This window comes from Mustela erminea, chromosome 19 (assembly GCF_009829155.1).
Source record: "Mustela erminea isolate mMusErm1 chromosome 19, mMusErm1.Pri, whole genome shotgun sequence".
Classification (NCBI taxonomy): Eukaryota; Metazoa; Chordata; class Mammalia; order Carnivora; family Mustelidae; genus Mustela; species Mustela erminea.
The window spans coordinates 30,594,205-30,620,600 of record NC_045632.1 but is presented as its reverse complement, the minus strand read 5'-3'; the positions used below and the strand labels follow the sequence as shown (position 1 = coordinate 30,620,600).

General features: G+C 42.3%; 1 pseudogene; it reads left to right on the top strand.

Moving 5' to 3' along the window:
• Positions 1 to 26,195, top strand: part of LOC116578855 — a 91,934-nt pseudogene extending 65,739 nt beyond the window's left edge.
• Positions 26,196 to 26,396: the final 201 nt, after the last annotated feature.

Below are 26,396 nucleotides of genomic sequence, written 5' to 3'. Positions count from 1 at the left end.
TGCCTTCTGTGAAAAACCCATCATCATGGGGCAACTATTAGGCACACATCGTTATCAGCAATTCTGGTGTATTATTAGATTTCAATTATTAGAGTAAGATAACCAATAATGGCCTAGTAAAAGCTTGGGCTAGAATTTTGTTTTTCTGTGGATTTGATTAATCTGTAACCTCATTCTAGAATTTTCTTCAAGATGACTCTTTAACCAGTTTATCCTATGCCTAGCCCCGTAGTATTCTCAGGAAAATGAAGTTTTGCCCACTCATTCCTTCCTGCCCATTCATTCATTCAGGAAATACTACTAAGTACCAACTTGTATGTGACACAGAGCTTTGAAAACATCTAACATGGTTTCTGGAGGGGCCCACAGACTCATGGGGGTGATGACTGGTGGGCAGGCAGTTCCTCAGAGCAGGAGGAGAATGCCCTGAGAGAGTGAGTTGTTAATCCATTGACTGACTGAATGTTCATTAAGGAACAGGTGCATTGTACTGACTCTGAACTAGGCACTGAGGTTGTGGCCGGATACTAAGAGTAGTAAGACTCGGTATCTTCCCTAGATGAGCTTAGGGCAGGTTTTCTGGAGTGGATGAGGCTGGAACCAACACTTGCAGGCCAAATAGGTGAAGGGTGCTGGGCAAATGAGGACGGGAATGGTGTTGCAGTCAGTTTGAGGAAAATCCCAGTGCACTGGGCAGGGCTGAGAACTTGGTGTTAGTCCCAGGTTGGTGATCCTGTCCAAACATACCATTTATGACCCCTATAATCTTGGCCAATCCTCTTTTTACCTCTGAATTTCAACTTCTTCAAATGCCCAAGTGAGCAAAATAGCCTTCTCTCCATTAACAACACTGATGCTTTTGAAGAGATCCAAATGAGGGGAATTTGTGATATTTATTTGGAAATTGGGAGAAGTCAAATATTATGTAAAATAGAGGAGGGGACCATTTTTAAGTCCCGTAGGTAAACCCCAGCGAATGGTTTCTAGATTAGGTTACTGTGAGAGACCAAGATAAAGCTCTGGGGACATGTTCTACTAGGACAGTGGGGGTAGGGAACAAAGAAGGAGGAAAAATCAACATACGTGTGTCATTGAGGTTACTGTCTGGCCAATGGAGGTTTGTTTCCATCAGGATCTCCCAAAATAGCCCACCCAAAGGATAGGAGGTGAGGGGTATTTACCCGTGGATTCCTGTCCTACTGAAGAGCTGGATTAGCAGTGGTCAAAAGGCACAGTTACCCAGGGCATGTCCACAGTATTCAGATATCTGAATACTTTAAAGTATTCACTATTCAGATATCTGAATACTTTATAGTAGAGCTTTAAGCTCTACTATACCTGGTAGTTATAGGGACATAGTTTCCTTACTCATTTTTTTCTCCTCTAACTCTTATTAATAAAATACGTGCTGGGTAAGAGCCACACAAATTAGTGCTATGAATTTGTCAAAAGTGCTACGAATTTGTTAAAAGGCTTCTTTCTCCCCATTGAGTTTTGATGTTGCTTCTTTTGAGATAATCTTCCTCACCCTGAACATTCCCACAGAGCGTTGTTCTGGCCAAGAAGTACATCCATAATCAAAATTGAATCTCCTGTAACCAAAGTATGATTAGACATCCAAACAATTTTTTGAGTTCAAATAATTCCCTTATTAAATAGGAGACAATACGATGGCTTTAGGTGGACTGTGCCTGGAATTCTAAATTCTGAAAGTCCTTTGAGGGCTTGGTAAATGTGCACTTTATCATAGTAAAACATGCTAAGAGCAATGTAGAACTTTATAAATATATATATGCCTCCTACTGGGCCTTGAACATCCGGCAAGCCTAATCTATCAAAAGGTTGCTAAAAATAGTCACATCCACAAAGAGGTTCTGAAGTGTGGCTTCTGATAAAACCACTGTCATAATGCCCCGCTGTAATTTGGTGTCTTCCACATCAACGGAATCTTGTTTTTCATCATTTCTGATGAAGTTTGTCTCTGTAACAAAAGGACAATATGTTTGCATTTTAAGGATTTCCATGAGAACGCATCCGTTCACAATTCTGTGCGAGATGTCTTTTTATCAAACAAGGTCCTGCTATCCCCAAGTTAGTAGCTTTGAAGGTGAATATAGGAAGTTAGGAAATTTAGGCCAAACGTGTGACCTAATTATTTGAGTTTCTGGACGTGGCCGCTGTTCATGACTTGAGCTGTTTCGACTGAAACAATTAGCCACAAGTCCTCATTCCTGACTCCTCAGCATCCCTGAGTAGCTGCTATCCCCACTAATTAGTTGAGTGATCTTTGGCAAGCTACTTTATAGATGGGAAATTGAAGGTCAGAGTGGAAAAAGTCGAAAGCAATGCTGCAAAGCACCTAGCATGATCCTTCACATGTAGTGTGCACTCATTCAGGATGTATTTTGAGCATCTGCTTTGTGCCTGGCACTGTTCCAGGGGCCGAGGTTACCATGGTGCTCTGGCAGACAAAAGCTTATGTTCTGTTGGAAGAAGGCAGACAAAAGCAATTTAAGAAATAAGGATTCCAGGTGGTGGGGGCCAGGGATCACTCCTAGACTGACAATCCAGGGATGTCTCTCTGTAAAGGGGACACAGGGACCAGACTCCTGGAAGACAAAGGATCTGTCCTGGAAATATCTGTGGGCAGAGGGAATGCCAACCCAAGATCCTCAGTTAGGTATGAGCTTGGCATCTCTGGAGGAGGGCAAGGAGCCCTGGTGTGTGCTGACCAAGGGAGTGGTAAGCAGTGAATTGTGGCAGGGCCTAGATTGTGAAGGGCCTGGAAGCTGGGAAAACCATCTTTATATTCAAACCATCTTGAGCTGGGAGACCAGCATAACATCTTAAGCAAGGAAGGGACTGGATCTGATCTAAGGTTTTATAAGGCCACAGTGGATGCCTTGTGGTGAATAGAGCCCGGGTGGGGAGGAGAAGCAGGGAGGCCAGCTGGATGGCTGTTACCATAGCTGGGACAAACGTGGTGGGTGGTAGGACTAGAGAAGGAAATGGAAACAAATGGGGAGGCAGATAGAAGGAAGCTCTGAGCTAGGGACTGGAACATTATTCAGTTATCATGGAGGTGATCCCAGGAAACACTGATGCAAGAGGAGGAGGGTGAGGCAGAAGGGGAAGGCAGCCGACTGGGGACACAGGATCAAGCAAGTTACCAACCTTGGCAAGTCCCCTTGGAGAACACTGGGGGTCAGTTGCAGAACTTGTACCTCATTGTTATTCCACCCAAGTGGTGAGGAAGCTGGGTTTCTTAATCTGTCAGTTTCCAACAGCCATTGATTGAGGGCTGTTCCTGGGGGAGAAAGAGTTTCCTGGCACCTCTGCTGCTGTGTGGGCAGGTGGAGCGGCCACTAGCCACTGGAGAGAGCAGGGGCTGGCATCTGGCAGTATGTCACGCAAGGGATGTGACCAGGAACTGCCACAATAACCAATGGGCAGATGGATCACGTCTGTAGCTCAGGTGAGACCTCAGGACTTCTCTGCATATAGGGACTGCCTAAAGCCATGGGACTGGGCGGGGAGGATCACCTATGGAGAGTTTGTGGGTGGAGAACAGAAAGCCTCAGAGTTTAAAGTCCACCAGGCAGCAATGTTTAGAGATGGCCTTGAGGAAAAATCGAAAAGAGTAGCCATTAAGATTGGAGGCAAGTCAGGCAAATGTGGGGCCATTGGAGCCAAGAGAAGGTTTCCAACACAGTGGACATAATGAACCATGTCAGATGCCTCTGAGGGTAGAGAAATTGCAGAGAGAGAGAGAGAGAACATTGGATCCCACAACTCCCTGGTGCCATTTCTAGCAGACACTCAATTCCTGAGGTGGTTATTATGATTATTAGGTTCTCCAAGAACACATTAAGATTCTTTTCTTTTCTTGTGAGCTGCCTTTTGGAACCTTATGTAACGGGATTTCCACACACATCCCTAGAAACTGTAGAATTCATTCCCTTAAATTTTTAGTAAAGGACTCCATAAATCTTGGTTGACTGTATTTTGATGAATCTTCCCTTCAGCATTAGGACTTTTCTTGCAGCAGGACATTTCTGGACAGTGGGTAGACAAGATTGTCTCAGTAAAACACCTGCTTTGTATCTTTGAAATTCTAGCAGCAGCTTTGTTCTGGAAACATACCTTCCTGTGTAATACTTGTAACAGTGACTATTCTAGAATGTGTATTTCTAAGTTAGCTCTATGTAAAAGTCTCTCAGAGAATAAAGTGACTTGGATTTCTTAAAGGCTTATCAAGGCAATGCTCCTCCTGGGAGCTTCTATACTCTTAGGTTTTAAAGGCACACAAGTCAGGAATACCAGGTGTTTGAGATTCCGCTGTACCTAGGAATGTACACTGGCTTGCCTTCCTTTAGATGTTTACCTGCAAAATGAGATCAGAGGAAAGACTTCTTCCTCAAGCCTGAGAGTTTGTTTAGGTCATATAGAAAAAATGTTAATATTGTAGAAGCGAAGGGATCCATTGAGCAGGACCCATCCCCGACCCCTCTCAAATTAGCTACTTCGGCTGTACAATAAAACTGTATGACTTCCTCTTAGTCTTAGAGAATGTTCCAGGCAGACTCTCTGAGCCATTTTAATGCCTTTTCTTCACTGTAGTCTTTCAAGAAATGTCATAATCACATTCCTGTCTTAAGATGAGAAACTGAAGCCAAATGGAGAGCTGATTGTTAAGACCCGTTTGTCACTTTGGGGAAACAGTTGTTGAGGTCGCCAAAGGGAGTTATTAAACAATTATTTAATGCTAAGAACTGAAATCCCTCAGTGCTATCCAGGATTTAATTTTTATCAGTTCAGACAAGAGGAATGTTTCAAATCATCTCAAAGCAGTGAGTTCTGACTGATGCTTTTGCTGTTTCTTTCAGCTTTCGTATTTCCCAAGAATCCAACATCCTATCCCATGCTTTTATAGTTGAGACTTTGCCCTTACCTCTTTTGTGATAAAGATTCAGCAGGAAGAGCTGTGTGTGTGTGTGTGTGTGTGTGTGTCGCGCGCATGCACGTACATGCAAGAAGACACATCATGTGTGTTGCATATGTATGCACACATATACATATGCAACACACATGATGTGTCTTCTTGCATGCGTGTTACATGAATTTTTGTATGTTGGCCCATACACTCTTTTTGTCTGTTTTACAAATTGTGTTGCAGTTTGATTAAAAACTTTCAAGAGTGCTGACCATTTTCAATATTTGGAGTAGTGTGTGAAGCCAAAAGTACCCTCTCCCTAATACCTTCCATGACTCCCAGCCCTCTTTGCTCTCCATACCTGTTTCCAAAGCTATTCTTGTGAAAACATCTGTCATGCTGTGTTATGCGTTGGTTTTTGATGTCTCTGAATGGATGGGGAGAGGGAAGGTGACAAAGACAAGGTTAGAGCTCTAGTTTAGGAGTTGTGGGGTGGAAAAATGGGCCATTGCTTTTCTGTCAGTTCAGCTCTTGGGTTAAGCAGTTGGGCCATAGATAGTGAAGGAGAATATATTTTTCATAGCTTCTTTGGAGCTAACCTCTTTTGATTCAGAGAGTATGTATGTCTTTCTAAATCAGTCACACTTAATGATACAGCAAGAGTCAGGTCACTCTGTCACTGGGTCTGTAGTCTCCCTGCCCCCCAGTCTTTGGTTTCCAATGTTATGGACACTCTAGGCCTTTTGTATATCTTTCTGGGCATTTTACTGGGAAGTTTGGAGTATGAATATCGGTTAACCCCCATGCCAAATTGAAGTCCATGGAGGGAAAGTAAAACCTTCTGAGAGGGTATACATGATGTTCCCTTCTATCCCAGACACAGCTACAGAGGAAGCTGTGCTGGGAAATCAAAATCGAAATGAAATAAATATTGCATTTGTCCTACTTAGTGAGAAACTTCGCTTGCTGAGACAGTTTCCTTCTTGTAGTTCAACATTGTGTTAACTAAAAGGTTGAATTATAAATATCTGTAACTTCTTTCAAATGTCTCTGATTTTTAAGGACTCTCCTGATTGTTCATTCAGATTTTTTTTTTTCCTTTTTTTGTATCTCTCTATCTGCAGTGTTCCTCATTAAAAATCAGGATATGAGAAATGATAGGAGAGCTTAAAAGTTTAAAGTACATTCAAAAGTGCTCAAATATTTCACATTCTGAGTCTTTATTTCTCCCCATTTCTAAAGGCGCTTCTCTAATTGTGGCCCTTTTTTCCCCCTGTGTTTTTTGTTCAAGGAATACCCCCCATATGCCAAGCCCTTGAGGCCTGCCCCTGGCTTGCACTGAAGAGGCTCTCCCATGCTGGCGATCTGTGGGCGCTCCAGGGGGAAGGCGCGATACGAAATGATCAATCACAAAACCATTTTACTGTCATTAAAACCTCTTTGTGAGTGATCACTGTTCTTTCTTCACATGAGATAAAAATTAAAGACAAGTTGAATAAAAAAATAATTGCTCTTCATTTCCAAAGAGGCAATATCTCTGAGGAAAAAGAGGGAAGAAAACTTTCTCAAAAAAATTCAACCTTTCATTGAAAAGCACTTTAATTTTCCTCAGCTATCCCAACACGTTATTATCCCCACAGGATGGGATGAGTTGAACCAAGCACAAAATTTAGAGTGTTTTCACTCCAGGCCTTGTTTTCCTGATAAGGCAGACTGCTCTGTGTTTTTCCATCTGCCTGGGAATGTGCATAGGCCACGTCATGGTGAGATGTGGCAAAGGCAGATTCCAGAATTTTCTCATCTAAACAGGGGATCCAAACGTGTGATACCATCACACAGCCCCTTGACCCAGGAGTGGGCCTCCAAAAAAAAAAAAGTTGACCTCAAAAAAGTGGGCTTTGGAGGCCATGTTAGTTCTCTTATAAATTAAGAATTATGATTATCTCCTTAAAGCTAATCTTGCTGCTGAGTTTGGGATTCTCTGGGAAACCAATAGCAAGGGATCATGAAAAAATTTGATTACACCTGATGAAGTGAAATCTAGATTTTAATTTTTTTTTTCCTTTGAAAGACTTACAGATTTGTACCCTGAGTGAGGATTTGCCTTGAAAGGAATTATTGGGCTGAGAAGTGAGGAAGCCCAAAGAAGAAGTGTCTTTCTTGGCCTCAGGTAAGGAACTCTGGGATCTCAGTTTGTCCACCTGGGAATTGGAAGGATTGGAGGATGTGACCCTTACTTTGACTGTTTTGACCAGTGTTGATGCTAAATATGATTTCTCGACATCATGTTATAAATGGCTCTACAGGAAGGAAGCCTTCAATGAGATACAGTATTAAAATTTCTTCATTATGAATTTAAGTAGATGCATTGCAAATAAGACTGGAAAACAGAAAAAAGGTGGGTGAGCATACCTGTGCCATTTCACCACCATAGAACAACTATTGGTGGTATTATAATCTATTTCTACTCGAACTTTCCCTATATATCAGTTGTATGTAGTCGTATGCTCTTGTGTCTGGATATTTTACATCTCAGGTTTTCTCTTAGCATTGTAATGATTTTCCTTTTTTATCTTTATGCATTTTCATCCCCACCTCCCTTTTAAATTGCCAAGCAAATACATTTCATTATTCCCCATTGCTGGAAAATTCCTTCCAATTTTTACTCTTTTACAAATAATATTATAATAAATATCTTCATTCCTGTGAAAGCTGGTCTCCCTCCACATCAATCTCACTTTGAAAAAATAAAATAAAATTGTTTGGTTGGTTCATCCTCCAGAACTCTGGCTGATCCCATGGTATACAAACTGTGTTTTATCTTCATGTTTACAGTTACTCATGGTGATGTTTGTAAAATGCTTATGGATTTGTTTGCACCTCCAACCCCAAATTAGGTCTGCTGGTCACTTGAAAGAGCTGAGTGGGTACAGTTGGATTGGAGAGGCCTGTTGTAGAATTGTGCCTGAAAAGAGGAATGTGGAATATGCCATGTACCATAATCCTCATGTTGTAGGGAGGAAAACTGTTTCCCCCTAGGGAAGGTATGGCACCTGCTTTCTCTCATTCCCACTCTCCCCAGTGGCAAACTGATTGTCACCCCCTAGAATGCAGGTTCCTCACTGGTAGTAGAGGAGATAACAAATGACCAGTCCACCAGCACAATCTTTCATGCTTCTCTCCGGTCTGCAACAGTTACTTGCCAATAATATAACCACTGAAGAGTGTTAAATTTCTTAGTGCTGTGAAAATTGGTATTAAAAGAAGTACTTTAAAAAAGAAATGGGAGCTTAAGAGCTATAATAAAAGAATAACCCTTAAAGCAAGTCAATTGGAAAGCATAATGAAGTTGATAGTGGTCTTTTTAGTTTAGTCATGAATTTGTTAGAGGAAAAAAATGACTTTTCTGAAAACCACCATCTGGGCCATAAGTAGATCCATTAACGCCGCTAAAGACACCAAGAAGGTTATGCTTGCTGCCACGGCAGGTCACCCCCATTGCATTTTAATTTTACTGCATTCACTGCCCAGATTTTCCCAAGTCTCATCCACTTGGCCGAGCCAGAAGGCTCTCGTTACTCCCTAATGGATTGTAATCTTCAGGGTGAACTTGGCCTCTTGAAACACGAGTCCCCTGTGTTACTCAGACCTCTAAGTGTTGACAGGCCTGGAGAGGGGCTGGAGGCTTTGACAATTTCATTTGCTTAGTGCTTCTGCCTGTCAACTTCCATCCCACAGGCTTCTAAGGGGCAGAGCCAAGTTTTTGGGTGGAGTTATGTTTTGGCATGTCAAGTTCAGGTTTATCCTCACTTACTGTAGATGTGATCTTCTCTTTCTGCATGAAGAAAAATCTATTTTTAAACATGGCTGGCTCTGGAAGTCTTTTTTCTCAAGTTAGATATATTCGTGTTCAGAACACAAATAATCACACTGCAATTGATTCATTGGAGTAACATCTGCAGAACTGAAACCTATGGTAATCTTCTGCATCGTAGAAATTCATAGTAGTTGCAAAATAAATATTCATCTTCTTTTCAGCATTCTGAATTTCTTTTTATTTTTTTAAAGATTTTATTTATTTATTTGACAGAAGGAGATCACAAGTAGGCAGAGAGGCAGGCAGAGAGAGAGGGGGAAGCAGGCTCCTGCTAAACAGAGAGCCCGATGCAGGACTTGATCCCAGGACCCTGAGATCATGACCTGAGCCGAAGGCAGAGGCTTAACCCACTGAGCCACCCGGGCACCCTTTCATTCTGAATTTCTAAGGTTTTAGTTTGTATAACAGTATGGACATGTGTGTTATCCCTCATTCAATCAACAAGTGTTTATAAAACCCCTACTTTGTACATGACACCGGCACAGTGCTAGGCATGTGATTATAGCACTCTTGGACATATTGTCTAGGGATTTCAAGTTTCTTGAAGGGACCATCTTTGACTTCCTTTTTTAGACCCCAAAGAAAGCGTACGAGGAACTTGGCAGGTGCTAAATGAAAGAATGAAAAAATGATACAATCAGATTCAATTTATATTGCTTAAGAAAATTGGCTTATCACATGGGAATTGGAATTCTTTTGATGAATGCTATTGGGATGAAATGGGATGTTTCTGTTCTTTCCTTTGCTTAGAGTCCTTTCAGCCCAATGGCTGAAGCCAGTACTAGCAGATGGCAGGGAATAAGGACTAAGGACTGTTTAAAGTTCTTGAGATGTGGGAAAAACTATTTCTACATAGGCTCTGTTTCAACCTCTGCTTTAGAGGTGACAGATGAAGCTGGGTGAGCGTAAGAGACTGGCTCCAACCTGCCCAGCATCTTTGTGGCAGTGGCAGTGCCAGGAGTGGAACCCTGGATTTGGAATTCTCAATTCTTTTCTGCCATGTCTTACTTTTTATTCAACACTGGTAATCCTACTTCTGCCTTGTCTGGGTTCTTAGGTTATAAGCAACAGAACCTGGTTCCGACCAAATTTAAGCAAAAAAGGAACATCTTGGAAGGATATGGGTGGCTTACAAAAATACAGGAAGACTTGAAGAACCAGATCTCTGGAAGGGCTGGCCTCACAGTGGCTCTTTGCCTTTGGAGGGCAGAAAGGCAGAGGCAGTGTCTTCTGGGAGCCACCATCAGAATGAATCAGCCCCACGAGTGTTCAGGCTTTGTGTTACTGCACTTATGATTCAGATTTTAAGGAGGAACCTCTGATGGGTCTAGCTTAGGTCACCTGCCCATGCCTTAGTGTGAGTGGGGAGGATGGCTCACTCTGATTGACAGTCCCAATACAACTGTATCCACTGAGGGTTCCAAATCAAAGCCAGGTGCTATTATCATATGAGGGGGAAAGGATGCACATTAGACAAAACCTACAGAGCTCCAGGACACAAATGACTATTTGCTTATGAAAGCAAGTCTCGTAAGTACACAAGCATTGCCTTCTCCCAATATTTACCACTCAGTTCATGCCTGTAATTCTATCCCTGAGCCCTGTACTCCCAGCATACTTCTACTTTACAGGGAGGATGAAGATGTCTAAAGAGAAATCCCTTATGGCTCCTCTGCTCTCCCTGAACATTTCTCCTCCATTTAAAAAGTGTCTTTCTCTTCTAAGACTCTAACTCTTCCTATACACTCCAGGTCTGATCATCATCCACCTCCTTTGGGGTCTTGCTGCAAAAATTCCTTCTTTAACCTACATCCCCATAAATCTGTGATTTGGGTGCTGTTCCATTTTTACTGCCAGGGTAGAACGTGAGACCCTCAGCTTTATCTTAAATTCTAGTGTCTCTTTTCAGCATTGACCTAGGGATTTCTCTTCGAAAAAAGGAGAATCCTTTTTTATCCTCAGGGATATCCTCAGGGATAACTGAGACCTAGGAGAGAAACCAAAAAGTGGGCAGGTGATGATCAGGTAGGAAAGCGAAGCAAAGAGGGATTGAAATTGCCAACTAGAGAAAGAAATGCAGAGTGATGTCCTGTATCATGGAGAAAATAGTATGGGACTAGTTCCAGAGCCCTTTGAAGAATCCTTACCAGATTGGTTTAGATTATTAGATGTGGTGGCTTATGCCCTCTGATGATTAATGGTACCCCTCAGGGTCTGATGCCTCCATCTAGATGACCCACCTTAAACTCAGTATGACTACATATCATCTTCTCTAGTTGCCTCATACTTACATCAAACCTTTTTCTCACTCAGTTTCTCATCATTGTTTGTCCAACTACAACCAATGGACCTTCCTTCTCTTTGTAAAGCTAAACCACTCCATGCCTCAATTTTCCCACTTGTAAAATGGGGATAATCATCACACACATCTAATAGGATTATTGTGTGAACAAAGAAACAAAGCAGAGTAATCAAAAAGAGTCAACCATGGTCAACTCACAGACATTTTATTCTTAATATTTACTCTTGAGCACCTTGAGAAGAATTTCTCCATCCTGACTCATGCCCTAAATGAACTACTTCCTCTTGAACCTGTGACTCAGCTACTAGTAGTAGTTTATGATCTTTTCTTTTTTCTTCAGCTCAATTTGGCATGTCAGCTTCTTAGTTGTCCCCACTTGCTTAAAGGAAAGTTTTGAATGAAATATCCAATCGGCAGGTGACCAATGACCTATCAACTGGTATCCATGGCTCCTTCCTAGAGAAACTGGAATTTACCAGATGTGAGACCTTTGTGGAACCATCATCATTCCAGTCATATGAGGAAGAATGTATTGGTCAGAGGGCATTTGGTTGTAAGTAATAAGATACCCAGTAAGTCGGCAAGGTAACAGATTTATTGTAAAGATGCGCTAAAGTCTCAAAGAAACAAAGAACCAGGCTTCTTGGGAAAGGCTAGGTCTTCAGTGTGACCTTCTCTCCATCAGCTTTTTCCTTTCTGGCTGCATGCTCTTTCATTGCTGAGAAGGGTCCTCTTCCTTGATCTCTTCATACTTTTCCTAACAGCAAGCTTGTGTGTGGTTTGGGGCTATTATGGCCTTGGAGACTCCGCTCTGATTCTATCTGAATTTTATATCTCTAACCTGACATCCCTCCTTCAAATGCTTGAGTGAGACAACCGGTGATCTCAGAGTCATTTGGTACAACTGTGGTCCCTGGCCCTTCTTGTCTGCAGGTCTGGTTGAAGATGTGGGGGGCATCCAAGGGGAGGATTGTGGTCCAGGATGCTCCTAACATGTGTGCTCAAATCCTCCCTGGTCAGGGTGTCACTCTTCCTTTATCCCGTATCTTGCCTTTAGTTAACCAGTACTGAACTCCAACAATGTAACTGTGATACACCAAACCTCTACTGGACACCTCCACTGGGGGCATCCAACACACCTGGCCTTGTAGAAATGGAAGACTTAGCACCCGCAAACCAAGGGGAAAAGACTCTCAGGAAGTCTGTGTCTGTCTCTGTAAGACATAGCGCTGGAAACCGATGAAGATCCATTGCTGAAACCCGACAGCAAGATACTTAACATAGTTACTAGCTGTGCTAACTGATTTAATGAACAGGCAACATAACAAATGAGCATGTTTACCAAGTTAACTTGTGAAAATGAATATCTGTAATTAAAGCGGCTCACAACTGACAGGCAAACAGGAAATTATTGTTATTATTATACACAAATCATCTTAAAATACCAGAACTTAATAAATGGGGGAAAAAACAAACAATGGCTAAAACTGTCTGCTAAATAAAAAGTAATGACGAACACCTGTGGTCTTTTTATAGGACTCCAGCGGAGATTTTTTTTTTGAAGACCTAATTATGTTTTTGTAATGGTACCATTTCATTATTTCTCTGTAGCATTATTAAAAGAAAATGTCCATATTTTCTCTGTGTAAAAGGTCTGGCACATAGATCCGGGTGTGGAGTTTCTTTAAGGCTGCAGACATCCTGACAGTTCTAGCTACTTACTGGCAGAGAAGATAGGCCTTGGCAAGGCTGGACTTTTCTCTTTGGTAATATCAGAACCTGGACAGGGCGTAAGGGTGATGTAGACCCCTTCATACAGATTCTGTCAGCAGCTAAGTGAGAACCAATATAGCTAAATGGGTAAGAGAGCAAGCTCTTCAATTACCCTCTCTAATCTTGAATCCCAGCTTTGTCCCTTCTTAGCCATATATCCTCTGGCAAGGTACTAAACCACTCCATGCCTCAATTTTCCCACTTGTAAAATGGGGATAATCATTACACACATCTAATAGGATTATTGTGTGAACTAAGTCCTGAAAAGAGCATATTGGTCTTGGTACATTAGTTACAATTATTATCTTCAGGTTACCATTCTATGTGTTCTTTAACCAAGCGGTTTCTAGGAATGGGGTCCCAGGATGCCCCAGCCATGTTGTCGGGGAGGAGTCCATGGTGAGTCCATGGCAACATGAGTGGTCCAGATCTATAGAGTTGGGAGTTTATTTTCTTTGCAGCACGAATGCCATTTGAAAGTATCTTGCTTGCCTATGGTCTGCCTCCTATCAGTAGAATGTAGGGTCAGAGGAGGGAGGATATTCCAGGACTGACAATTACACAGTTCCAGCAGGGGCTGTTCACATTGTCATATTATGCATCTGTAATTCACACTAGGGTGCAGGATACCCCTGGAGTTGTGCATCCTGTAGGTTTTGGATGTCCCAGAGGGGCCTCAAATTGAGTTCAAGGTTGGCCTCACTCCCTCCCAAAACTTCTCTCCACCATGATTCACCATTCTCTGGGTGGTTGCACCACATGTCCAATCATCCCAAGTAGGAACCTTGGGGAGCCAATGGTTGAATATAACAAGTATCTCAACTTTCTTCTTCCACATCCATTCCCTCATGATGCTCTCTCCATGTAGAAGCCAGAGTGTTCTGTTAAACCTAAATCAGGTCACAGCACTCCCCTGAGCATGTCCTCCAGGGGCTTCCCCTTGCACGTACCATAACATGCACATTTTTTATTATGGCCCAAAGGGTCTTATCCTGTGCCACACTCTCTTGATCACACAGGTACATGAGTTTCAAAGGTGTGGCCCCTGCCCTATTAGGATCATTGAGAGCTTCTTAGAGATATAATGCTTAGACCTGCACCAGATCAATCAATTAAGAAACTCTGGGGGTTGAGGTCCAGCAATCTGTGTTTTAACAAGCCTTCTAGGTGATTTTGATGTGACACTGGCATCTTTCTTTTCCTCGGACACCATTAATGTCCTTCTGGCTGAAACGCTCTTACCCTGATCTCCATGCAATTTGTAAGATCCCCTTTGCTTTTTTTTTTTTTTTAAAGATTTTATTTATTTATTTGACAGAGAGAAATCACAAGTAGATGGAGAGGCAGGCAGAGAGAGAGAGAGGGAAGCAGGCTCCCTGCTGAGCAGAGAGCCCGATGCGGGCCTTGATCCCAGGACCCTGAGATCATGACCTGAGCCGAAGGCAGCGGCTTAACCCACTGAGCCACCCAGGCGCCCCCCTTTGCTTTGTTATTCATTTCAATTCAAAAGTCAACTCTTCAGAAAGGCCTTCCCAACCATGCCACCAAAGGTGACTACTCCCCTCTCTCTGTTGCTGACATTATCCTATCATATGCCTGGGTTTTATTCTCTTCACCATCCTGAGCACAATTTGAAATGATCTTCTTTTTCAATTTGTCTCTGTTCTTCTTTTTTTTTTTTTTTTTTTTTGTATTAATTTTTTTTTTTTATTTCCAGCATAACAGTATTCATTATTTTTGCACCACACCCCGTGCTCCATGCAATCCGTGCCCTCTATAATACCCACCACCTGGTACCCCAACCTCCCCCCCCCCCGCCCATCAAAACCCTCAGATTGTTTTTCAGAGTCCATAGTCTCTCATGGTTCACCTCCCCTTCCAATTTCCCCCAACTCCCTTCTCCACTCTAAGTCCCCATGTCCTCCTGGAAGAGATTATGCTGAGTGAAATAAGTCAAGCAGAGAGAGTCAATTATCATATGGTTTCACTTATTTGTGGAGCATAACAAATAGCATATCTCTGTTCTTCTGCCAGAATTTTAGCTCTGTACAGATAGGCACCGTCTCTGATTTTGCTTCCTGCTATCTCCACAGAGCTTAGAGGAGTGCTTGGTGGACGTAGTAGGTTCTCAGTAAGAAAGAGTCAAGTGAATGGCTCTGCCCACATTCTAATAAGTATGTGTGACAGATTGAGTCATTGACCTCAAATCTTCGCCCATCCCTGAATCTTTGTTCTTTACCATTTGATGCTACATCTCTTTGCACTGGAGAAAGAGTTTCCTTCTGTGGAGTCAGTCCAAGCAGTGCTTAGACAGAGTAGATTTGGACTCAACACGCAGTGTGGAGCTGAGCCCAGCCTAGATCAGCCGGCTCCCAGCCAACTCCCTGCTTTGTGAGCAAGAAAAAAATTGTTGTTGTTTGAAGTCACAGAGGTTTGGGTTGGACATTAACAGGCTTTTGTGCCAATAGCTCATAGTCTGCATGTATTCTGTATGTACTACTTACCATTCGAATCTAAAAGAAGAGGTAATCAATTTCATTTGCAGAACAAGGGTAAGATTACTGAGCAAGTCTTTTTGCAAACAAAATAATTGATTGCCTGATAGGTAATGGGTAAGACAGGGAAGAGTATTTAGGCCAAAGGAATTATATGAGCAAAGGCCTTAGTTAAAGTGCATGAAACCTCTAGAAGGGGAGACGTGGGAGAGTAATTTGAGATGAGTAATTTGAGATTAGTAATTATACCTTACATTTGTAAAGAACACTGCAGCCCAACAAATATTTTCACATATATTCTCTTACTTTGTGCTTGGATGCCCCTGGGGCAGTGCTCTGTAGAGTCTTGGAGAAGCTTGTTCTGAATCTTAGCATCATGGCCTTGGAAGGGGTACTTTGAACATCTCTCGTCCTCTGCTTTGTCATCCATAAAGTGGTGTTACTCTCAGGACTGAAAGAGACAAAGTAGGTACAGTGAGTGCCTGATGTGCACTAGGTACTTCAAGTCTCTCCCCTCCTTCATCCCATTTTACATCTAGAGAAACTGAGGCTTGGTTAAGCTACTTGTCCATAGGTCACATTGTTAAGAAGTAACAAGTTTGGGTCCGCAATTCCCATGTTTGGCCCTCCCCTTGGTGCCATGGCTTCATCTGGCAGAAGCTGAGTGGTGACCCAGACTCATTGGGGAGGTGGAAAGATGAGAAACCATGTTTTTGTTGTTTTTTTGTTCCCCATCAGCCACCCTGGAAGCCATGTCCCAGGGAAATGCAGAATCTAAACCACATGGACCATAAGTGTTAGTTAATCATCTAAAAGGTGATAAAACAAAAATGTTTTAAATGTTTTATTTAAAACTGTTTTGTGATAAAACAAAAAAACCCCCAAGATATCACCTTCCATTTCTCCCCTATACCAACCCCCCATCCCTCTCTCTCTCCCCTACAGGTGGATCTATCTTGGATCTATCTGCTTCTCTCCAGCAGCCCCCATGCTACTTCTCACTATCTTGTCCTGCAACATCTCCCTTCCTCCCCCACCCCCCACCCCTCCACCCCGCCACATAGTCTGGTTTTGACTATTTCTCCAGTCTCCTCTTGTACCACTCGGCCTTTCTGGAAGGCTTTGGTTGCACAACTTCTTTTCTGACCCTTGGGTATACCCTTCCTATCCACCTTGAGTGCTTTTGCACTCGCTCTCTGCCTGGAATGATTTCCCCAAGCTCTTCACTTGCTAGAAAGGTAACAAATAAGGCAAATGACAATGGTCACGATCTGGACTCATCTTTTGTTTATTGTCTTTTTTTCTCCAGTGGAATATAAAGGCCACTCCCTTATCTGTCATATCCCTTCTATACCTCCAGTGTCTGGCATCTGATAGGTGCTCGAGCAGTCCTTGTAGACTGATTATATTCAGGAATAAGACCAAGGACAGAACCTGCTAGACCCTGCCAACAGAGCAGGTGTGAGGGAAAGTTCTGAGGAACAGCAGTCATTGTGGATTCTTATGGGCTACCTATGGCTGTGGGTGGGGCTGGGTCAGAGTCATTAGACCCAGCCAGGAAGAGGATTCCAGTGTGGCTAGCCTGGTGTGGGTGGCACCCCATGCACAGTCTGCTTTTGTTCCCGACTTATGTCAAATTCTGTTCATCTTCTATTTCATTCTCTTGGTCCTATTCTTGGTTTTCTATAAGATTGAAGTAAAAGTGGCAGCAAAGAATGGTGGGAGTATAAACTGTTACAACCACTTTGGAAAATAATTTGGGCCTGTTTTATAGAATTGAGTGTTTGCATGCTCTCTGATTTAGCATTTCTCTCCTTGGTAGGTGTCTCCGAAATATCCTTGGATGTATTTAGCAGGAGACATGTAAAGGAATGCTTGGGAGGAACCCAAATGGGAAACGGTCCAAATATCCATCGCATGAAAATGGTTAAATCAATTAGGGTGTTGTTACAGAACGAAATATTATGTAGCAAAGACAATAAATGAAATACCATAATGTAGATCAGCTATAAATGAATCTTATAAATCTAAAATTTAATGGAAAAGCAGGCCATTGGAGACATCATCTAGTATTTTTATAAAGTTCAAAGACTAGCAGAATTAAACAATATATTTAAGAAGACACACACATAAAAACTAAAGGGTAAAAAAAAAACCCAAAACAGTGAAAAATCTTGCCTCTAGGGTTGGCAGTGAGCTGGGATAGGGAAGATACCCAGGAGGAGACACAACAATAGTGGTTAGCACACACTGGGTCATGGGCTCACCGGTGTTCGTCTTATTATATCCCTCATGATTTACATACAAAATAATACTTGTAAAATATATTAAACATTACATAATAGATTAATAGACGTTTCCTGGCCTGAGAGTTAGGAGGATTATTTGGTTTTAATTTTAAATTGCCATGGATTAGAAAGAGTATCATCTATTTAATAAAAAAGCTTTTTGGGAAAGAGGGAGAAGAAATGCTGTTTAGAATCAAGAAACTAGATTTAATGGATCTCTTTCTGGGAGTTAAATCCTCAACCTTTCCTAAAATAGTGCAAACCTAAGAGTAGTGTTATGGTGGGGGAAGGCGGGACACCTGGGATAGCTTTTGGGACAGATGAGTCTGTGAGCATGCTTTTGGTTTTTTGTTTTTTTGTTTTTTGTTTTTTTAGATTTTATTTATTTATTTGAGAAAGAAAACCCAGAAGGAGAGTGAGAGGGAGAAGCAGACTCCCCCCTACCATGGGGACGTCATCCCAGGGCCCTGGGATCATGACCTGAGCAGAAGGCAGACACTTAACCAGCTGAGCCACCCAGGCATCCCTCTGTGGGCATGTTTTATTTCACCACTATCCTGTCCTTTGTCCTGGAAAGTCAATATAAATTTGGGGGAAAATAGAATTACAGAAAATACAATTTTTTTTTTTTAAGTTTTAAGAGTAGAGACAGGTAAGATCAAAGACCAGAAGTTTGGACACTCTTGTGAAGATTCCCCCCCCCCCTTTTTTTTAAAGAAGGAACTTAATTAAGTTTCCATTTCTCTTATGACTTTATTTTACTTCTTGGTCTGATCCTAGAGCTCAGCTCAATTACATATAATGCTTGTCTAAGAGATAAGTGTGGAAAAACAGTGGTCTAGAATTTAAAGGAATTGATTCAGCCTGTTGAAGCAGTTGTTCAAAAAAAATTTTTTGTGCTTTACTAAAATGGATCATGGGAAGGTCATTCTTCCTTCTTACTAATTTCTGTCAGCCCCTTAAAGGCAAAGAATTTAAAGGAGTTCATGTGCTGTAAAGGGTTCTACATACTCCTTGAGCTATTGTCCCTGAAGGAAAGGGCCAACTAGAAACCATTTCTTCATGTCCTGTGATTCCCTTTGGGCTTTGGTCACATTGTACAAAAGAGAAATTAAAGTCAGGATGAATAAAAGAGAAGGAGTGATCAAGAAGTGGCAGGAGACAGTCCACTGAGTAACCAGCCTTGGTGACTTTCAAGCAGCTCTTGTTCTCTAAATTAAAGGAGGAATTGAAGCCATGATCATAAATATAAGACAAAAGTCAATGACAATGCAATGAAAATCTAACCGTTGTGCTCATAGAAACAGCCCCCTGGTGCTTGAGTTAAATAAAGGAAGGCAGGAGATAACTATCGTGTACATACTATTGTACGAATGTTATCCTCTCAAAGAACAGACTGTATAGCAGAAGGAGTAAACCCACACTGTATATGGAAAACAGAATGCTAAAAAGGGCAAGGTAGACCCTATGGGACTCCATGGCTTTGAGCTTCCATGAAAGGTAAGGGCAGATTGGATTAAGGAATTTTGTAACCAGGGCTGTTGAGGGGGCATTTTTGCTTTTATGGGTACTGATAAAAAGAGGTCCTCTTTGACCCAGAACAATTGGAAGAGAAGGTTCTAGAATTCTTGAGTCAGCCCTAGGGAGAAAGATGCCAGCTGTGTGGCTAGGAAGAAATAGTTGAATAATCTTAGAAGGCAACAGCTTTGAAGTCAGACATAAGTTCAAGTCTCCTCTCTGGAATATAATTTCTGTGTATAGTTGGGGAAGCTATGTACATCACATAAGCTACAATTTTCCTCTTTCTGCAATGAAGCTAGCAGTCCCCACCTTATAGAATTGTTGGTCAGATTAAATAAGATAATGAAGAGGAAACAGCATGATGGTCATTCAGTCTATGGAGCTGGCACCACACAAGCAGTGTGAAATGGTAGAGGTGGTAAGAAATCATATTGATAGAGACAACACACTGTCTCCAGGCAATTTAGTTTCTCAATCCTTTTCCACTCGAAAAGGAGACTTTCTTTCCTAATTTATTCTGACCCAAAGAATTACACCCTTTTATGTAGACAAAGTGTTATGTAGAGATTTCCAATATGTCACCTTGATTTTACTGTGTACACAGATGAAAAGTGGCTTGTGTAGATTTTCTTTTTTGATATACTATGATCTCTCAACATTTAATAAAAAAGACTTATTTTGACTGAGACAGCCTGTCAATTCAGTCAAACATCTAATTTGGCAGATTCTCCCCTCCCTTGACCAGAATGACAGGCTGTTTGCCAACTTGATCTGATGGATTAAATGTTTTGGTGCTTCGTCGATACAGACTCAGTGATTTTTTTTTTTTTTTTGTCTTTGTTATTTGCATGGACAAGGGTACTGCATTTGAGGAAAATGGATGATCCTGGTGAATTTAAACCATTTGGTTTTGTATTTGCTTCTTAACTTGGTCCTCTGAAGGCTTATGATCCAAAGGGTTTAGGGAGGACCTAGAAGAAGAGATTGGAAAATGAATCTGGAATGGATACCAGGTAATTAGTTATCATGCTCAGGGGTTGAGGGTTTTAGAATGGGAAGTGCGGACAGCTTAAACGTTACTTAGAGCTTGGTCTAGAGGACCCATTTCTAGGGTATGAGACAACCTGCTGTGGTTGTAAGGAAATACTTTCTGTCTCCAATTTCTCCCTTCTTCCACTAGTACAGTAGAAATTAAATTCTCTTCCCTCCCAGCTTTTATTCCTCATTTTCTTTAAGAGGTAATTCCATAACTTCCTTTTGGGGAATTATCTGTTTCCAGCCCAGTATGAGTTTGCTTTGTTATACTTAATCAGTCTGGCCTTCTGTCCTCTTCCTTGGTCAAAAGCTAGGTCCCTCTTCTCCTGGGGCTCAGAATCATTGGCATTTTTATGGCAGAAAATGTATTAGGAGCACATACATTGGAATGGGAAAGCTATGAGAAGTTTATGTCATTCCTGCTATCCAGAACCCCAGCCCACCCTGCTTTCTGTAATTTTTCCAAGCTTGCATCTCTAGCCTTCCCACCAATTTCCTAATCCTAACCCCTTCTTCCTAAGGCTTCCTCTAAGACTTCCCTTCTGACTAAATTAGAATCAATTTATGTGACTTGCAGAGAAAGATGGCGCTGTCACCGCAGGCTGCCCAGAATGTCAACAGACATTCTCCTCTCTATATTGTATGCTCATAGGTCTGCCTTGCACAACAGAAGCTAATTATATATTCCCTTCGTGGCATCTCTTGAAGTTAGGTACAGGTGGCTGTATTTGTTAGCCATGGCTGCTGTAACAAAGTACAGAACTTGGGTAGTACATTTTATTGTCTCAGTTCTAGAAGCTGGAAGTCCAAGATCAAGGTGTCAGCAGGGCTGGTTCCTTCTGAGGGCTGTGAGGGAAGGATTTGTTCCAAACTTCTCTTGGCTTATAGATGGCTGCCTTCCTTCTCCCTGTGTCTTCATATCATCTTCCCTCTGGGTCCAAAAAAAAAAAAATCTTTTTTTTTTAAGATTTTCTTTATTTATTTGACAAACAGAGATCACAAGTAGGCAGAGAGGCAGGCAGAGAGAGAGGGAGAAGCAGGCTCCCTGCTGAGCAGAGAGCCCGATGCAGGGCACGATCCCAGGACCCTGAAATTGTGACCTGAGCTGAAGACAGAGGCTTAACCCACTGACCCACCCAGGCGCCCCCAAATCTCCTCTTCTTATAAGAACACTGGTGGTTGAGACCCATCTTTTTTTGTTTTTTTTTTTTTTTTTTTTTTGGGGTTTTTTTTTTTTTTTTTTTTTTTTTAATTATTATTTTATTTATTTATTTATTTTTATTTCCAGCATAACAGTATTCATTATTTTTGCACCACACCCCGTGCTCCATGCAATCCGTGCCCTCTATAATACCCACCACCTGGTACCCCAACCTCCCACCCCCCGTCCCTTCAAAACCCTCAGATTGTTTTTCAGAGTCCATAGTCTCTCATGGTTCACCTCCCCTTCCAATTTCCCCCAACTCCCTTCTCCACTCTAAGTCCCCATGTCCTCCATGCTATTTGTTATGCTCCACAAATAAGTGAAACCATATGATAGTTGACTCTCTCTGCTTGACTTATTTCACTCAGCATAATCTCTTCCAGTCCCGTCCATGATGCTACAAAAGTTGGGTATTCATCCTTTCTGATGGAGGCGTAATACTCTATCCCCAGGGGTACAGGTCTGTGAATCACCAGGTTTACACACTTCACAGCACTCACCAAAGCACATACCCTCCCCAATGTCCATGGTTGAGACCCATCTTAAAGATTCACCTAACTTGTTACCTCTTATAAAGACTTTGTCTTCAAATAAGGTCACACTCTGAGGACCTGGGGGTTAGGGCTTCAAAGCATAAATTTTGGGGAGGCACAATTTGACCCTCACAAGTGGCCAAGTGACCCGTCCTAATCAAAGAGACATAGGGGGACTGTTATTTCTGGAAGGAGTTTTCCTGCATGGTGACAGAAAGAGGTGTATAAAGAAAGGGCTTGTTCTCTCCTTCCTTGCTTTGGATGCTGCAGTATTAGGATATAATACCCAGGGTGATGGCAGCCATCTTGTGATCATGAAGTAATAAGCTAGTGAATATCTACATGTGGAGGGTGGTGGAGTAAAAGAACGAAAGATAGAAAATAATACGGATCCTGGATGCAATGCTGAACCAATGCAGGAACACCAAGCTCCATACTTAGATATGTGAAATAACTGACTGCCTTTTTAAAACTACTATCACTTTCTTTCATTTCTCCTTGAGATAGAAACCTCCCCAGATCCAATAAAATCCTCAGTGGCTTATCTCCTCACACCTTTTCCTTACTTCCTCCATATTCACAGACTATTACCTTAACCAGAATGTAAATATCTGATACCATATCTGATCATAAAATTTCAAGGTCATCCACCTGGGTCCCTTCTTCTACCTTATCTGGTGCACCCAGGTCAGTGGCAGAATAAGCCCACAACTAAAACTCCATTGCATTAGGTCACCCTACCCTGGGAAGTACTATCCACCCTACCCTGGGAAATACTATCTTTGTCATTTTTTCCTCACAGTTTACTGGAGGCGTGGTGGATGATGACAGGAGGTCATAAAGAAGTGTGGGCATGAGATGGGCTCACAGAGCAGGTAGCTTCTAAATGAAGATTACTTTTCCTTTAGTGTTTTATTTAATTTTGATTATTTATTTATTCAAATCAATCTCTTACAGGGAAGCCTGGATCAAAGTCCGTAGTTGCACCAGGGAGGAAAGAGACGAATAAAACAATTAAAATCCTTCCAGGGAGGGGCGACTGGGTGGCTCAGTGGGTTAAGCCTCTGCCTTAGGCTCAGGTCATGGTCTCAGGGTCCTGAGATCAAGCCCCAGCATCGTGCTCTGCATCGGGCTCTCTGCTCGGTGGGGAGCCTGCTTCCCCCTCTCTTTCTGCCTGCCTCTCTGCCTACTTGTGATCTCTCTGTCAAACAAATAAATGAAATGTTTAAAATAAAATAAAATAAAATAAAATCCTTCCAGGGAGAGTCAAAGACTTACCTCACAGGGTTGTTAGGATTAAATGAATTCATACTACTTATAATGTGCATAGTACAGTGCTAGGCTGGGTAAGAATTACTATTACCAATTAATGTACAGTTTATCAGTTTATCACACTGTTGATTGTTTATGAACTTATGGGAGGCTGGGACATTTCTGTAGAATCTACAATAGCCTGGGATAGTGGTTCCCAAATTGGGCCATGTATTAAAACCAACACTACCCAAGGTGAGGTCCAGCCCCTCTGAATCAGAACTCTGGAGCTGAGGCTCCCAAAATCTGCATTTTTAGACTGTTCCACACATGGCTGCAATGAAACCAGCCTCACACTGTAAGTGGAAATTATTGACAGTCCAAGGGCAGCAGTTCCTTTTTGCTCATCAGACCTTAGCTATAGTGACAATGGACCAAGTGTCATGGAAAAACCTGTAAAAATCATTTAATCTAGTCCGTCATTTTGTCAATGGGGGGTTGAAGGCCAGAGTGGTGGAATGATGCCTGAAACCGCATAGCTAGTTTGTGGCAGAGATGGGGCCCAGCCTCCCACCTGGAGCCTTTTCTTTGAGCTTCTTTGCTACCCTCTTATCCTCCACTAAGCTATACGCTCATAAATGGCAGGATGGGGCTATGTTGTTTGTGTTTCTCCTGTTATCATGGTGTCTAGAGAGGGCTCTGATATCTATGTTTAATGGCGAACTAATTGTATTGAAGCCATCTTCTTCTACCTCTCTAACTCATGTGCCCAGGAGAGCTCAGTTTTACAGCAAGTGGGGAGTTTTGAGCTTTGCACCAATGGGGTTCAGTCAGACAGAGAAGAGGAGAGGTTGTATCCTCTGTTATGTGCAGACCAATTCCTCAGGACTGTTGGCATTCTCATGGATGGAAACTTTTCCTTGCTACCTCCTGACAGTAAGACCTTCCCCTAGAACTTCATCTCAGTCAAGATACTTTCAGTTCAAGGTTAAAAAAGCCAACTTGAGATTACTTAAGTAGGAGGGGGGATTTATTGAAAGGAGACTATCCCGTGGAGCTTATCCCCACAGCTTATCCTGTGGAGCACAAGAGCCTCAGGGTAGACCATGTTCAGGGAGTAGAAAACCGTGATGGGCTCAGGCTGCCATGTCTTCTCCTCTTGCATCTCTACTTTTCTGACCCTGTAGATATTCTCTCTTTGCTTCTCCAACTGCAAGGCACAAGATGATCAAGCCATAATTTCTAGGATCCCCCCCTCTTCCCAAATCTTCCCTCTTATTTATAGACCTAAGCAAATCTCTCTAGCTGTCTTCAGGTCACAATTCCATATTTCTTGGGATAAGCTTTTATTTGCTCACATGGGGCCAAGTGTCCATTTGTGCTTGGCTTAATTATGGTTAGGGCCTCCGGGATTCCTAGTATTAGTATTATAGAGCACTAACACGAGTGTCAGAGTCGTTGTGGGCCAAGTGTAGTTCTTGTAGACAGTCTGGAGGGAGATGTGTATGCATGTGTGTGTGAGCTGGCAGACTCTCTAAACAGTATCTATGAGAGGTGTGTTTGTCAACTTTACTATGAAAACAAACAACCCCCCAATCTCAATGACTTATGACAATAAACATTTACATCTCACATTACATGTGCTGTGGCTCTGTGCCATGTGTCTTCTCAGCCAGGACTCAGGTGGAAGGAGAAGCCCTTATATGGGAAATGTCTTTCTTGTCACAAAGAGAAAAGAACAAGAGGCTGAGCCAAACTATGCACCTGCTCCCAAAGCTTCCCCTTGGAAGTGGCTTGGCTGGAGTCTGCTCGCAGTCCATTGGCCAAAGACGTTCCAGGGCCAAGCCTAACAATGAGGCATGAAGCGCACACCACCTCCAGGAAGGCTGGGCAGGTCACTTGTCAGGCAGTGGGAACCCCTACCAGGGCAGCGCACAACAAAGTGTGAACAATAACAGTGGGCCACAGCAGGGTTTAATAACAGCAAAAATAGTTGACCTTTAACAAATGTTTAAAATGAGCTAGATACTGTGCTAAGATGTTTATGCAAATTACCTCATTTAATTATCCCAATAACCTTATGAAGTAGCCACTTTTGCCCTCCCTTTATTGACTAGAAAGTGCCAATGTGCAGAGGTCAAACAACTTGCTTCCTGCTACAGCCTGTAAAGTGGGACTGCCCAGATCCCACTGGGGTGCTCCCGGGGGATGCCTCCTATATCAGTTTCCTGTGACTGTTGTAACAGATTGCCACAAACACAGTGGCTTCAAACAATGCACACCTAGCTCTTTTCCAGTGATTGTGGCACATGACACCTCAAGCAGCAAAGTCTCCCATGACACCCTGCACAAGGCCGTGTGGGGAGTCAGGCACGGGAATGAGCTCAAGTGCCAGAAGTTTTTGGAGACAGTGGAGCTGCAGATCAGCTTGAAGAATGATGACCCCCAGAAGGACAAATGCTTTTGGGGCACCATCAGGCTTAAGTCCACTCCCTGCCTCAAGTTCTCTGTACGTGTTTTGGGGGATCAGCATCACTGTGATGAGGCCAAGGCTGTGGCTATTCCCCACCTGGACAGTGAGGCACTGAAGAAACTCAACAAGAATGAAAAATGAGTTCAGAAGCTGGCCAAGAAGTATGATATCTTTTTGGCTTCAGAATCTCTGATCAAGCAGATTCCATGAATACTGGGCTTAGGCCTGAATTAGGCAGGCAAATTTCCTTCCTTGCTGACCCTCAATGAGAACATGGTGGCTAAGGAGATGAAGTGAAGTCTATGATCAAATTCCAGATGAAGAAGGTGCTGTGTCTGGCAGTGGCCGTTGACCACATGAAGATGACAGATGATGAGCTCGTGTGGATATTTTCATGTAGTTGTTAATTTCCTGGTGTCATTGCTCAAGAAAAATTGGCAGAACATCCGGGATTTATACTTCAAGACCATCATAGGCAATTTCCAGCACCTGTACCAAGGCACAGCTTAATAACCCTTGGTTCTACCAAAATAAATAAATAAATAAATGAATAAATAAATAAATAAGTCACAAAAACAAAAAACCAAAACAAAATAAAACCCACATCTGTTATCATACAGTTCTGAAGTCTGACCTGGGTCTCACACAGGGTTGCATCCATTTTCAGAGTTTTTAGGGGAGAATCCATTTCCTTCCATTTTCTAACTTCTA